Source organism: Amphiura filiformis, chromosome 3 (genome assembly GCF_039555335.1).
Source record: "Amphiura filiformis chromosome 3, Afil_fr2py, whole genome shotgun sequence".
Taxonomy (NCBI): domain Eukaryota; kingdom Metazoa; phylum Echinodermata; class Ophiuroidea; order Amphilepidida; family Amphiuridae; genus Amphiura; species Amphiura filiformis.
In genome coordinates, this window is record NC_092630.1 from 24,533,256 (window position 1) to 24,549,098 (window position 15,843).

General features: G+C 35.5%; 1 protein-coding gene across 3 annotated transcripts in view; it reads right to left on the bottom strand.

The window, feature by feature from the left end:
• Positions 1-15,843, bottom strand: part of LOC140148261 (allatostatin-A receptor-like) — a 195,537-nt gene that overhangs the window by 138,326 nt on the left and 41,368 nt on the right. For all 3 annotated transcript variants that reach the window (XM_072170156.1, XM_072170155.1, XM_072170157.1), the window contains exon 2: positions 3,048-3,112. The gene's annotated coding sequence lies outside the window, so the exon portion shown is untranslated. The remainder of the gene's footprint in view (positions 1-3,047; positions 3,113-15,843) is intronic.

Sequence of the window (15,843 nt, forward strand, 5' to 3'; positions counted from 1 at the left end):
ATGTAGCTTAACATGTTTGTGTGTGTCATATACAAATTATTAGAATAAATTTGAAAATCCTTCGTTTAAAGCATTTTTACCCACCATGTACACAAGATCAAAAACACGTTCCATGAGGTTTTTTTCAAATGTGCGCTCCGTATAAATCCACACCGAGCGATTGTTTTCTTCTTTTTCGTATTGTATTACAAATCGATCAAAGAAATAATGTTGCCATGGGGAAGAACCAAATACAGTACCGATTAAATTTTAAAAGCCCGTTTTGGGGGAAAATTTTGGAGAATTTGCTTGAGAAAAAGCTGGTTTGTGAAATTATCGATATCTTGATTACGAGACGTTAATTTAGACATCTGAATACCTACATTATTTCTCAACATTCTGCCAATTGCTATTCCATTTGATTTTCACTCCAAATTGAAGCTAGTTTTGCAAATAACGAGGTTTTCCTCCATCAGTTCGTTCAAAATTTCAGCGCCGACATGCGTGTTTATTCTAAGAGCCATAATGCGGACGCGATTGTAATCATATGTAATTGCATCCAATTAGAGTAATATCATCCGCTTTGAGAGCATTCAATTGCGTAAGCTGAGCTATGGCCCAGTGGATAGAGCGCTGGACTGGGATTCTAAAATGAACTATTTTTGTGGGTTCGAGTCTCCGTGTGGCTAAATTTTCTTTTTTTTTCTCTTTTCTCATTTTTACTTCCTTTCTTTCCTCTTTTCTTTCTCCTTTCTTTTTTCATTTCTTTTTTTTTTTTCATTTCTTTCTTTCTTTCTTTTCGTTCATTTTCTTTCTCTCTCTTTCTTTCTCTTTTCACTATTTCTTTATTCTTTCTTGCTCCTTTCTTTTTAGTTTTATTTGATTGATTCGCTGAGTGCAGTGAATCGTGATTGATTGTTTTTCACTTTATATAATTCAGAAATTTGTAGGCCTGCTAAGTCTGTCTTGTTGATTTTCATCCCAAATTCGATTTACAAATAATTGCTTTTTGATATTGTTGTTGTTGCCTACCCTTACATTGTAATCAGGGGAATAGCAGCATTGATTTCATCAAAGATATCAAGGCTATAAATTCAAAATGCCCCCGGCCCAATCAATTTTAAAATTTATAAAATCATTGTGAAAATTGCCGAAAACGGCTTGTGCCACCCCACCCCCACCCCCGGCATCCGAGCTCCGGGCACGAGCTAAGCCAAGTTTCATAGCGTTTTCATGTCTTGACCGTGGATCGATATTCTATTGTAAGTAGGCCTACGTCCCGGTACGCTTGTTCATTTTCTGCATGGCTGTTTCTGTTATGAACTTACGCCCCTCTGAAATCAAGCGCATGAAAAACTCTCGGCTAACCTTAAAGAGAACACCGTGCTTTAAGTATTTCAATTTTCTACCGCCAAACACGCACTTCTATTCATGAACAGAGATAACATTTATTGCCTGCGGCTCAGTCTTTTGAACATGCTGCATTACAATGCAATGCTCGGGCACACATAAGAGGACCTTGAAAGGTCATTAGCTTGCTAAGATGTTGTTCATATTGCATTACCAATCATTTCCATTTGAATTTTTCGTTATAAAAGTAAACATTGATTATTGTACACTAAATACAAGATTCGCCAGCGTTTGGTTCCAATTGGAGCGTTGGAGAATATAAATTAAAGGAAGAAGAAACGTATATTATATACAAGGATAACAATCGGGCCTTGAACACGATTAGGATGGTGAATACACTATACATTCCATTTAACTTTCGTTCGTATCAGCTTGACAGAGATGAATTTGATAAAGGCGCACAAGAAATAAAGACCACCGCAGATATCAAAATCCTATCCAATTGCAAACTATTTTATATCAAACTAAATTGTGTGGATCTTTTTTAACAGTTATCGCGAACAGCAAACCTTCAACACAGGGTTAGATAAAGTTACTTCATGGTTTCTTGTAAACAAACTTTACTTGAACTTAGATAACACTTCGTTTATGGTTTTCATCACCAAAGCTATGGAGAAGAAGTTATTGATCGAGTTTCTCACACAAAATTCTTAGGCCTTATCATCTATTATAAACTACCTTGGGCTGATCATCTACATCTAAAGCACAGTTGCCCGGATATTTTATCTAAGCTTCGTTATGTCCTTCCATCTTTCTTTCTAACGTCACTTTATGACACCCTTGTGCTCCCCAGTTATTGTAATATTGCTTACAGCTGCGTCTTCACACCTGAATTCTCTGTTTAGACTATAGAAATGTAGAATCAGATATATCACCAACTCTAATTTTTGTGCACATACCGGGCAGACCACACTGCGGTTTGGAATGACAATTGCAAACCCTTTCTCTCTACTAAATATGTAACTAGATGTAGAAACATATTCATAGCTAAATCTGAAAATAGGCGTTCTCCGTCACATCAAAACGCCGCGCTCTGGCTGATATCATTTAAAATCAGTATACAAAAGTGCATTGATATGCTGAGATTTCATAAAAGAGTGAAAGGTAGTCTAGAAGTTAACATGAAATTAAATTAAAAGGTCACTGACTCTATAAAGTGTCATGAATACTCACACTCAAGTTAAGTGATTAGAATCAATGTCTAACATAGCTCAGTGAAATAATTGCTTCTAAATCCAACTACAAGTGTGCTGGTACTACAAAATGTATACAACAGTATCTCTCCAAATTGTGACACCAACACTAGGTACTAGTATTCCAAACATGTTTCCTGTCTCAATCGATTTGTGAAAGTATAATAGTCATCAGACATTCTGACGTGAAACATTACCGTGCCATTACATTATCCTCACTAAATTGCACACTAAACGTCACTTGATCCGCATTAGCACTTGATCCGCAAGATATTTATACACAAACATTGAGAAATTTAGAAAAACAAATTGTGCATAAAATGTGTAAGATATCTTAACCATTTTATTGTCACATGAAACCTACTTTGTAAGCAATATGAAAATAACATATTATGATTTCAAATATATTTTTCATAATTATGTACTGATTTGTTGCGATGATAGACATGAAAACATTTCATTTACCGTATTATTCAATTCCACTCTGTCCTCCCAAAAGAATATGTCAGATGCTGCGGTCAGAGTCATACCTAGACAAAAGAAAGAAAAGAAAAGAAAAAAACAACTTATTAAGCATAGATAAATATTTCATTCCAATTACTATGTTGCATGAAATACATTTTAATCATTCCATTCGGATGAAGACTCTTTTCAATCTGCGGTAGGTTCTGTAAATCATTATGCCCTTGGATATAATATGGACTCGTGCCCTGTGACACTGCGGGTAATAATTTCGAGTGTTAACTTTATTTCTCATTATGTCCTAATGTTAGTACAGGGATGATTAACTACGGACAAGGAGGAGAATATAACGTTATTATGTCTCTTTGTGTATATTCTTTACCATTGTTACTGCTTTAATGAAGTGCAATGTTATTGGTGTATTCGGTAAAACATTATATTATAACCTTCAAAAATATTTTCCTTTGTGATATTTTGGTATAAATCGTTGGACAATGCTCTCTACATATTGTTAGCAAAGAATAATTATTATTAGGGCAATATGACTGACATGTCAAGTGTGGGTTAGCGTAGAACTCACGATGCTTGAGTAATGCGCTATAACATGAAATCATAACGAAATGTCTGTCATTCTGTCATCTGGAATATTACATCATATGCTTACAATGATGGTTATTTTGTATCTCTCACATGTTTCTACACATGTGATTGGGACCTGTGCGCAAGAAGTATGCCCACATTAAGGGTACACGATATATTGTTGGTCGAAGCAGCTAAAAAGATATATTATTGAAAACTAATACTTTGATGTTTTGCAATAGTTCATTCTACAAACCATATGCTTTCAGAACTTGCTTGATTTATTGTTGTTAATGAGCTATGTACGTTTTACAAAAGCGTTGTTGTTTCAGTCTTCTTTACAACATAACTCAAGACTACACACTCGCTATGAAATGATCAATGCAATTTTTGCCGAAGCTCACTATCATTCGCAAGATGCTATGAACTACCAAATCGGAATGGTTTAAAATAGTTGCTATCCTTTATAGTCACTAACCAGTGCAGGCGACAAATTTACACAACTTTTCCTAATACTTACAATACAACACTTGGGAGGATTTCGTTTGCAGATGTGCCATTGCTGGATGCATGACGATTAATCATAGTCGTCTACTTTAATGGAAGGTTCCATCAAAAAACAGGTGTGTCTCATCATAAAGATGCCTAATACATTAATCTGATTAATGTGACAAAATGCCAATATTGATCCAGCAAAACATCACTAATAAATCATAATTGTATCTGACAGTGGTTGTCATCAACCTACTCGAAATTGAAATATCTTTCATTTGTGCTCGCTTATCATCGCAATTCCCAGTAGTTTGAAAACATAGAAATCTCGAGCAGTTTATTCCTGTTCAAGTTCTATACCCTACGCAAAATTATTGATTGCCATTGAGAAAATGCATCCATCGGAATTCGAAAGGCAAATAGGAAAGTAATCCGAGCTCCTGAAGGTCAAGTACAGTACTAATACAAAAATGATTGAAAAGGATTCGGCCTTAAGGGGCTACAAAATATGTTGGACTTCATAATATATTTTTATATATGCCCAAAAATTATAGATCGCGTAAATTCACATATTAAGCGAGAGCAATTCACGCATTACACAAAGCTCAGCTAGGTCTCAATTGAGTGGACATAGCTTTCAACAGCTGTGCAAGATCCAACCGCGATCGTACATGGCGTATTTCAAACTACAACGCGAACGCAAGACCTTGGATACAATAATTATTAAAATACTAACCAATCACATGTGCGTTTTCATGGCTGATACGCGTTCAAATCTCCAGAAAGTGATTGGTTGAACATGCTTTGACGATTTTGCATGATCGGTATTTTTTTGTTCAAAGTCCTCCTGAACATGTCAGTCCAGAGCATTAGATGAGTTCTATTCAAATAGGTGTTTTTGAACTTCAAATGAAGACGATATTCCAAGGTTAATTGTTGCATGTTGAACCAAATGGAAACTAACCTTTCAGGAAATAAAAGCTTTCAGAGAAAACTGATATTGCCACATTAGGTAAAAAATCAAATCTCGAGGACACGGACAACAACTAATGGCATGTATACATGCTCCATACATTAAGCAATAAACAAAAGAAAGAATATTCTATGACATTTATTGATACGTACTTTCTTTTACCCAGTTCAAATACTTGTTTGGGAACCTTGACATATGAAAGGTTTGTTGAAAATGGAAATTGATGTGATTAGATGTGTTAATGAATCGTAATTTTGTATGTTGAGGTCATAAAATAAAGACTTAAAAGCAAGGTAATATGTTTATTAATCTTTTGAAATCAGAAGCCATGTTAACAAAGAACCAATATGCATTGCACGTCAGATTGAGAATAATCCAAACCTGAACAATTTAACTTTACTTTGACCTTGCAAGAATGCTTATTTCCGTTTGAACATCGGTTAGCACCATACTCTTCTCAAAACTGACTGCGAACTATGTACACGGGACCAAAGGCTTAACGTCCCCTCCGTAGGACGGAAACTGTGTCATGGTTTGTAAACACAACTGTAAATGCACCATGGTAAGAGCGGAAGTCTGAATTTAACCTACATATGTTGTCAATTAACGTCTACAGGTCGACAGTGTTGCCAAATACATTTTGCCTGGTCAATATCCCAGTAAGGTTTCCAACACCGTGAATCAAGCACTGGTCCTCGTGCACATGAAAACGAAAATTATATCCACTAAGCCATGTTCTCCTACGTTCTACTATATATATTAGGGTGGTTAAAAACACCAACATTAATAAAATAGGTTGGTCCGTTAAAAGATCTACTAAACTTCGGTATTTCTGAATCACCCTAATATATGTTATGTATTGTCTGAGAATGTGTTGGTATTAGATTTGAATATAAATTTTTGATTAAAGGAATATCAAGACGGCCCTGTTTCAAACTAAAACATACTAAATACAATTGGACAGTTGTGATCACGTACGTTGTAAATGTGAAGTGACTGACAATGGGCCAGCCAAAGATATTTGTGATGTTTTTTGTCGAATTTGATACAAACGTAGAAGACATTTCAACTACATTGTAACATGGCAGGTATGAAACCTGAGTACTGTCTCTCAGTTGCATGCAGCTGTTCCATGGTTCAAGTAATGTCATTAGTATTGTAGTAGATTGAACTTCCTAGCTACAAATCATGACATGAACGTAGATTTTAACAGAAAGAAAACCCCACAAAATAATTAAAAGTCAATATAATATAATCAATTGCCCCAGAGGCAAGGAGCGCCGTCAACGTCCACCCACTTATGATTCGCTAATCCATTCATCTGACATGTTTAAAATAATAGTTCCTTTGAATTTGCAGAAGAATGTATAGAATATCAACTTAAAATGTCGCTAAACACGCGTTTGGCTTTTGCTATATACATATTTTAAAAGTCTATCTATATATTTTTTTATTATGTATTCGTGGTGTCAACGTCTTCACAACTTCTGACTTGCAGCTGTCGACAACTACCATCTGAGCATCTTACTGACATTCATTGTCTTTTCAACCAAACGACTTTGTGACATTTACAAATCTCAAATCAAAGATTAATGCCAGCAACACTGGCAGGTGTCTGTTTTAAAAATACTCCTAGTTTAAAGGAGATGTACAGATTATGAAACTTAAATTAGTTATGTATGATAAGTAAGATTCCAACTATACGTATTGCAAATAATTATTTGATGACATGTAAATAACATACGAATAAAATTTCAATTGTTTTTCATAAGACATAAAACTAGACATGCCTATATCGTCAAGTACTCTATTCTAAGTATTCCTGGATCTATATATAAGGCTCAATTATCACACTTAAGGACCTCGTTGGTACTAGAACCCACAGCACAACTTCAAACAGTTTTCTCATGCATTATTTCCGAATCTGAGGAACCAACTACACCTGGCAACTACAACTTAGTCCAACCTTTTTTACGGCAAGATGTCGTGTTATGGATCGAGATCCATTCCCATGGCAGAGTGAGTAACTTGATCCGTGAAAACGTGAATAGTATTATGTTTTCCATTACGTACAGGTGTCCGTTTGTTACGCATTAATTGCATTTGCTCACTTCGTCCTTACAGATCGTCGAATTTGGTTATTCACAGTGGGCTATTATTCTCATGGGAGACATCAAAAAGGCGGTCTAAAGTCACGGTAAGGTGAGACGAGTGTAATTTGATCCAACGGGGATATTTTTGGAATCAATGTTGCATAACGTCGTTGTCGTCCGCTGGTCGTCGTAAGTTGTATTACCGTCTCATTAAATGCGATGAACAGGTTGAATTCGCGCTGTCCTAGTTCGGGCAATGTTTGTTTTTTACCTTTTAATCGGGATGGGAACAAAACAAACTTACGTGATTTTACTTTTATAGGTGTGTGATCCTATTGACAGCCTCATCCCTAAACTTAACCCTATAATAAATGCAGATTCTTGCAAAATATTGCTCATAACCCTCATTGAGGACCAAAATAATGTATCCCCTGAACAAAACGGTGTCTTTGGTTGTATACTGTGATGTACATTTTTTTAAATTTCGTGAATCCAAACCGCTGTAGGGATTTAACTCAAAACTCAAAGAATATTGGGGAAGGAATCAAAACTTGACCGGCGGTTGACCGCCAGTTCCACCCGGTTCCATCCGGTTTCCATTGTTTAGAACAACAGAAACCGAGCGGAAACGGACGGAACCGGCGGTTAACCGCCGGTCGATTTTTGATTTCATCCCTCACTGGATCGCAACGGGTGTTACTATTACTGTCATGATAATTAACTTGATATATGTATCTTCACATAACTTTAAATCATTAAAAGAGTGGATCGGGGAGCATGTTTTCAATGGGATTTCCAAAATCATAACCGCATTCAAATTGACCTATTTTTGTATCCTTTTGGCCATCCAACCTCAGGGCAAAACGTAGTCATTTCCTTTGATACATCTAGAAAGCTAATGACCGATATCAAATGATTTCTGAAGTTGCTTTCATTTTATAGAAGCGTTATTTATATTGGCAGTCAAGTCGAGACCTGAATGATAAACAAAATCCAATTATATTCTCAAATTGTAAAAACTGCAAATCTCTGGAGGTGCCAGACATTTAATCAAAATTTACCAAACTGGTGATATTATGATACTGCCCATAAGCTGTTTTTCAAAATATGAAAAACAAAATGCATGTAAAATGGTGTTTATGTTAGAATATTATGTATCATTCAATCAATGTGTTGCTATAAAAGTGGTAAGAACTTCAAACAATTCCTGACAATTAAATTCTTGGCAATTTAAGGAAAACTGGGGAATTGTTTTTAGCTCAATTTACCTAGTGTCCAAGGTGTGCCCAATATCTGGGTTGTGCCAAGCCGTAAATGTCCAAATATTGCGAGGCTTGAATATTACTCTGGTTTTCTTGAGGCACGTATTTTTGATTGACACATTGATAGTGACAAAGTTTTCTATAATCTTAGCTTTACATGTGGAAGTCTACTGTTAACTTACACCATTTTTGGCCATAAAGTAGTTGCATTAAGGTGGTACTACAACCCCTGATAAATTTTGTGACTAATGTTGCATTTTTCTCCAAACAAAAAGTATAAGTATATTATAGGGGCAAGGAATCCAATTACTTAACTGAAATTTCAGTGATTCAAGACAAGTGGTTCATTAGATGTGTTAAGAAATGAAGTACATTTTAGCGGTACCTCTTTTCTTATCATAAATAACGTACCGCTTGTCTTGAGTCACTGACATTCCATTCATTGCCCCTATAGCATACATAACCTTTGTTACCAGTGTGTTATTAGTTTTTTTAGAAAAAATGCAAATATAGTCACAAATTTATCACGGGGTGTAGTACCACCTTAATACCATGATAAATTAATCAATTAGTAGTTTCATAAGTATTCATAAGGCAGCCCAAAACTAATTTATATACCTAGCAATGCAGATGTTAGCAATCAAATTAGAGTAATCTCTATAAAGTTTTTTTTCTGCTAAGAATGTCTTGTAAACTTGATCGAGCATCAATTAAAGGTATTTGGTCCTATAAAATGGTAGTTTCCTCAATTTTGCGCACGATGTAAGACGATAATCATTTTGTGTGAAAAGGTTTGAAGCGAGTGAAATTAACACGAAAATGCATCATTCAGAAATTAAAATAAAAAAATCAGTTCCTTATCATCATAGTCATGTTGTTGCATTAAATGAATTACTTATGGAACCAATCCCATACAGAACACGTTTTCTGATTTCATGCAGCTTTTAAATGCTTAGATCAATATCAGTATCCTGAAGATCTTAATTGGTTTAATGTGTCAAACAATCTCATGGACGTGACACAAGCTTGCTCATTTTTATTGAAAATTTCACTTTGGAATGTATTTGCACGTATTCAACTAGTTCATAGCAAAATGCTTGTGCACATTCTTGAGTTTAACTTCAATAGCTTTTCAGTTATTTTCAAGAGTTTGTCACTTCTTTTATATAAGACAAAATGGCGCCCGAGTGAACTTGAAGTGCGGTGAACTTGTCAAAAACTGAAAGTATCGCACGATTGTGATTAGCATTTTACTGATGTATACTCCCGATGAGACGCGGCCGTTATTTTATACTCTGTCAGATTTTTGACAACCCTTGCCGTTTCATTCCCAGATTGACTTATTGATCCTAACAAAAATGACAGCAACGAAAGAAGAAAACCTCTTCCTTCTTTTTAAAAGTATCTTTTTTATCAATCTTTTCTGAATCCACCCTAAAATTAGCTTTGGGAATTGCATGAAGGCTTATTTCTACTTTCTGTGCATCGAATATACTTCTCTATAGATTAGAGGAAGTAGAGATTGAAATTGTTTCCAAACACATACTATATGAGTCAACATGGTTGCATTCCCAATTGTGTAGTTCAGTAAATCCCAGTTCAACAATCATAACTCGAAATTCGGTGTCTACTGGTGGGAATGAACTTTGTACCCAAGGTATCAAATGCCATTCTGTGACTGTACAAGGATAATTCAATATTTCAACCCCGCGGCCTGGTGGGTGAGCATGTTTAAGTTCATAGTAAGGGTGGCTAAGGGATTTATGAACAGAAACATACTCACAAAGACACTTTCCAATTGATGCATATGGAACATAATTACAAGTTAACATGTAAAATATAAGAACCAAATCATCATCTTTCGAAGTTTCGGGTATTAGGATAGCAGGTAGTTACAGTCACCAGGTGAAACATGTTGGATGTCTTGTAAGAAGATGAAGGTAAATTAATTTGCAAAAACTATCCTGAGTGTATTACTGACTGCCTTCATTTAGAAAATGATATAATATCGAGATTTACAACTTCTTTCAAATGGCCTATAGATGAAATTGATACTTTCAATATACTGTCGTTAACTTATACTTTGGGTACATGGGTAACTAATGGATAATAATAGAAAGCCTAGCTGAATCTTGTCAAAAATTTGCTAAGGTACACAAAGGTACATAAAAAGGTTTGTGCTGTATACTGCTCTCTGTGCGGTACTTGTATTATCTATAATTAATATAATTTGTTTTCAAGAAACGCAGTGTTCGCCTGTTAATATTGTTTTATTCCGTATTTAGAAAATATATTTCATAAGCTTTAAAATGGTATATCATTTGACTTCAAACAATATCCAGAAACGGGGTTATGGTTTGTTGAACTTTGCTTCATCAACAAAATGGTACACCTTTTTCGGTTCTACATGTGTCTCTTTTCCCACATTGCTGGTAATAAATATCAAACAGTCATAATTGGCGGTCATTTCAAATAATCCCCTGGTCAATGAGGTTCAGGAATGTTCTCTCATTGTTAATTGTGGGCTATACATACCTAGACAAAATACAATGATTTGTAACCCACCACTTGAACAGGATTTAGCCAAAGCAAACAAAGACTATAGCTATTTAAGAAGTCTATAGACATATGTAGAAGCTTAACATTTTACAGCCAACTGCTAAAGGCGAAGGTCATTTTCCATCTAGAAAGTTGACTAATAGTTGCAAGGGACCATTATTCCTTTAGTTCCATCCAATAAATTATACGCTCCAATTGCCAGTGATTAATGATGGGTCACTTATTGGATCAAGTAACGTGAAGTCAAAAAGCGTTGCGTTATGACACTGCCCACTTGCATTTCTAATACCTAATTGCATAAAAACGGTAACAGCTAAATGATATGTATTTTCATATAACTCATATATTCATTGCTCTCCTAAATACCTAAAACTGCCTCCAAGTTCACAATCAAAAACCCAAAGTGTATGCGTATGCGTCAATTGCACAAAATACAAAATTCCTTCATACAGGGCGTATCAAAATGATTGGTACCCATCTGCTTCTCCCAAATTGAACATTAGATCCGCTTCAAATGACTACAATTTGTAGCTTTATAACCTTTTATTACATAAATGTACAAATAAGGTGGATGTTAAACTTCATTTTGATGGGGCATTCTTGTCGATACTCACTGGACAAAGATGGGTACCAATCATTTTGATACACCCTGTATAACAAGATTGTGTCCGAATAAACAAGGCTGCCATGACCAATTACTGTGTACTTTTTCACCAGCTTAGTTTGATTGACGCGAACTGTTAAAAGCATATCGTCGACTCATAATATAATAAGTACTGGACTAGGAGATCAATTTAAATCTATTGCTATTTCGTAGTGCCAAGTCCAATAATGCTATAAGTGGTTTCTTCGAAATAGATGGATTTGAAATATCAAGTGGTCGTCAGGTTTTCCTAAAATATTAAATATAAAAAGTGTACAGTTTTTTATGAAGATGGGGAGAAAAAATGGATGGCGAATTGTTCACATTGTGTTTGTGTTTCAATCACGTCTGGTGAGTAGGGGTCATAAGAAGTCAGCATTTTTAATACGGTTGTTTATGGTGATCAACTTTCATTGGTGGCAGAGAAATCAAAGAAAAATTGCGGGTTAATTTCTCTTCACATAATACTGTTAAAATATGGTAGCATTTTTCAAATCAGGTTGACTTGTACAAATCTGGAATGAGTCTTGAATTCTTGCGAAATTAAAAATCTTTAACTTATAGAATGGTCAGATTTCAAGCTTGTGGGGCTTTTCTTAAATTGTTTTTCGCATATATGATGTGAGTAGAATCAATTGAACCACAAAGCATGCGCCTGGATACGCACCGGCGATATGCAATACTTCGTGTATGGAATGTTGAGGAAATAGAACAGGTCAAATAATCCGTACTTTACATCTATGCAGATAAGTTAGTCGAGGCTGACGTCAGGTGACCACGTGATCAAATAATAAAAGGAGTATTTGAAGGGAACAGAAGTTCCCATTCTGGAATTGAAAGTTAAATGAACACATTTGGTGTTTGGTATGTATCGCGGAAGCCACTAAGAAGACGCTTTTTAGTTTTCGCCCTCCTAAAGAACACACGTTGCCTATTATCTGTCTGTATTAATGAAATGATTCCTTGTTTATGTTAAGGAGAATTGTGTTGCCAGAAAGAAACAGATTCGACACGTCTTTTTATGCTGCTTTAATGTTTCTGATTTTTTAAGTTAAGAGAAAACTTAAATTCAAACCTAAATAAAGAATAAAACTAGAAAGAAAAAAACAGACAAAGATCAAGGTCGCAGTCCCTTTAATCGTAAATTTGCATTGCTGTTTATTGTAACCGATTGAAAGTGGTAATATTTGGCTCATATGATAAGGAAAGAAACTTAATTGCAAACTTGAAGAAACACACAAACAGAAACATTAAAATGGACAAAAGAAATACTTTCTAGGTCAAGGTCCCTTTAACTTACCCCTTGACATTTTGGCTACAACAAACACCATACAAAGAAGAGTTTGTTTTTGTGCAGCATACTAACTATCACAAGATTCCAGGTGGTGTATGACGTGCATTCCCTAAATTCAGTAAATTGTCATCGTCAACCGTGTAATTGAATGGGATTATTTTGAAATTTTAAAACGCTTGAAATATCACAAACAAATAGGCCTATGTTGATAAATAATATAAATGCAAGCTAAAACCGTTGGGGTTCGATAATGAACCCCACAAAACTAACCGAGTATATGGAAAATGCCATACGGCCGGGCGGTTTCACGAGTTGCCGGCTCGATCATGTCATCCGCCGCCTGCAAGATTCCACACGTTCCTGCAGATGGCTTAATCTACAGATGTTATGACATACCACACAATCGAAAGTAAATTTATTGCATAAGTCTAGCCAATTCGCGCGTGAAAACAATCAGGGTTTTTATAGATGCAAACACGATGTAACGTAATAAAATCACGTATGATATCCATTTCAATGGGGGAAAATCCCGGAAAATGTATCTGACCCTGATAACTGATTCAATAATTGTGAAACACAACGCGTTCATGCCTGTTTTCAGGTAAATTGGTCTACAGAACTCAAGGCTCGGCTTTCAAGTATGAATGATGCATATGGGGTAAAATATTCTCTAAGTTCGTTTACGCCGTGATGGCAGTGATTTCTTTGCTTCGGGAGCAGTTTAAGTTAGGATACCAAGCAAAATACAACTTGACTGTTTCTAAACCTAAATATAAACAATGTTTTTGCAAGCAGTATGGGAAAAAACTATTGCAAATGGTTATTTGACTTTTTAGCGCATCCCGTGTTTACCATGTACAGCCCGGCCCCTATACATCTTGGGAAAGTCTAGACATAATATTGTTAAAATACACTACCATTTTCCAAATCAGTATGAACTGTATACATTTGAACTGAGTCTTCATTTCTTGCGAAATTAATTAATTCTAGAATCGTCACTTGCAAGCATTGTTGGTTTGTCTTACATTGTTTTTCACCTACATGCTGTGAGTAGAAGTAAATCAATTGAACCACAAAGCATGCACCTGGATCAGGTGTGGATACCAGCGATATGCACTACTTCGTGTATGGACTGTTGAAAAAATGGATCAGGTCAAGTCTGTAGTTCTTACATCAATACAGATATAGATAAGTTTAATATAATCCGGACTGATATCAAGTGACCACGTGACTGACAGGTGTATTTGAGGTGAACAGAAGTTACCAAGCTGGCATCGAAAGTTAAATGAACACATTTGGTAAGTATTGCGGAAGCCACTGAAAAGAAACTTTTTAAGTTTTTGCGCTCATAAAGTACACACTTTGGCCTAAGTACCTAAGTTTCGGTATCAATGAAATAATTCCTCATTTTTTGTTTAGATGAATGTCGATGTTTGAAAAAATAGCTTACAAACTTCAACATTTTCATGCTGCATTGATGTTTCTGATGATCTTTTAAAATACTGTCTTAACACAGAATTGCATATGGTAATTTAAGGAAACGAATTCAAAACTGTTCAACAAAGTTCAAAGAAAGGAAAAGAAAAAGGTTACACAAAACAATTGTACCTTTATATTGCTGTTTCTTGTAGCCTCTTGAAAAGCACTAATCTGAACGTGTAAGTTAAGGAATAAGCTTAGTTAACAGGCAAAAGGAACAGACTTTCTAGGTCAAGGCCCCCTTAGCTTACCCCTTGACATTTCGGTTACAACAAACACCACATACAAGGTAGAAAACAGCCGAATAAGCCTTTTGAATTTGTGAAGTGCAGCATACTAATAAACTACCACGAGATTCCACACGTTCCCGCAGATGGCTTAATCTACAGTTGTTATGGCATTCCACACGATCGAATGTAAATTTATTGCATAAGTCTAGCCAATTCACGCGCGAAATCAATCAGGGTTCTTATACATGCAAAGACGGTGCTGCATAAGTATATCACGTTTGATATCCGTTTTAATGGGAAAAATTGCATTTGACCCTGGCCACTGATTCAATAATTGTGAAAAACAACACTGCCTCGCCTGTATTCAGGTAAATTGGTCTACAGTACTCAGTGCTCGACTTTTTTGATTAAACGGATACAATCGTTTAGGAGGGTAAAATACTAATACGTGATCGCAGTAAAGTCATTACTTTAGACGCGCATACGGATGGCGTTAAGGCATATTAAAAAAGTAAGTTAATACTGTATAATATGATAAATATTATAATATAACATAACATACTACAGAATGGTTAGCATAATTAATCAGAGTGTCAGAAATGGTTTCATAAAGGGGATTTAAAAACAAACTCTGCCTTCGTTTTAGCTATAGGAATAGTATGTCTTTCGCATAGATTCTGCTTACCCTATGTCAATTAGCACAACGTGTTTTTACTTTAATTTGGTCAGATAGTTAAAATCACTTGAACAGGCGTGAAGAGCTAAACGAATATTAAGTTATACGTATGATTACGTGACATAATTTTAAAATTGAAAGAAAACCTGACCCTTAAATTATTGCACATGAACGATCATGATGGTCTATTTATTGTAGGAAATATTTTATGATTACATGTTTGTTTGCAATCCTACAGTACCCAATACAGGAAGAGAACACACGATCAGTTGACGTATCCCGTATTATCATGCATGATAAACAGACTGCTATGTCGAAGATTCGCTAAGCCGAAATAAGGTTCACTATGTCGAATATAAAATTTCGAATCTAACCCTAATCCTAAGCTTAAACAATAATGTACCCTAGCCCTAGTTAGCTATAGTTATGGCTAGATTTAGTGTAAGAGCTAGGCTAATGCTAACCCTAAATCTAACCCTAACCTTAACTCTAGCTAACTTCCTTTCATATTCGACATTC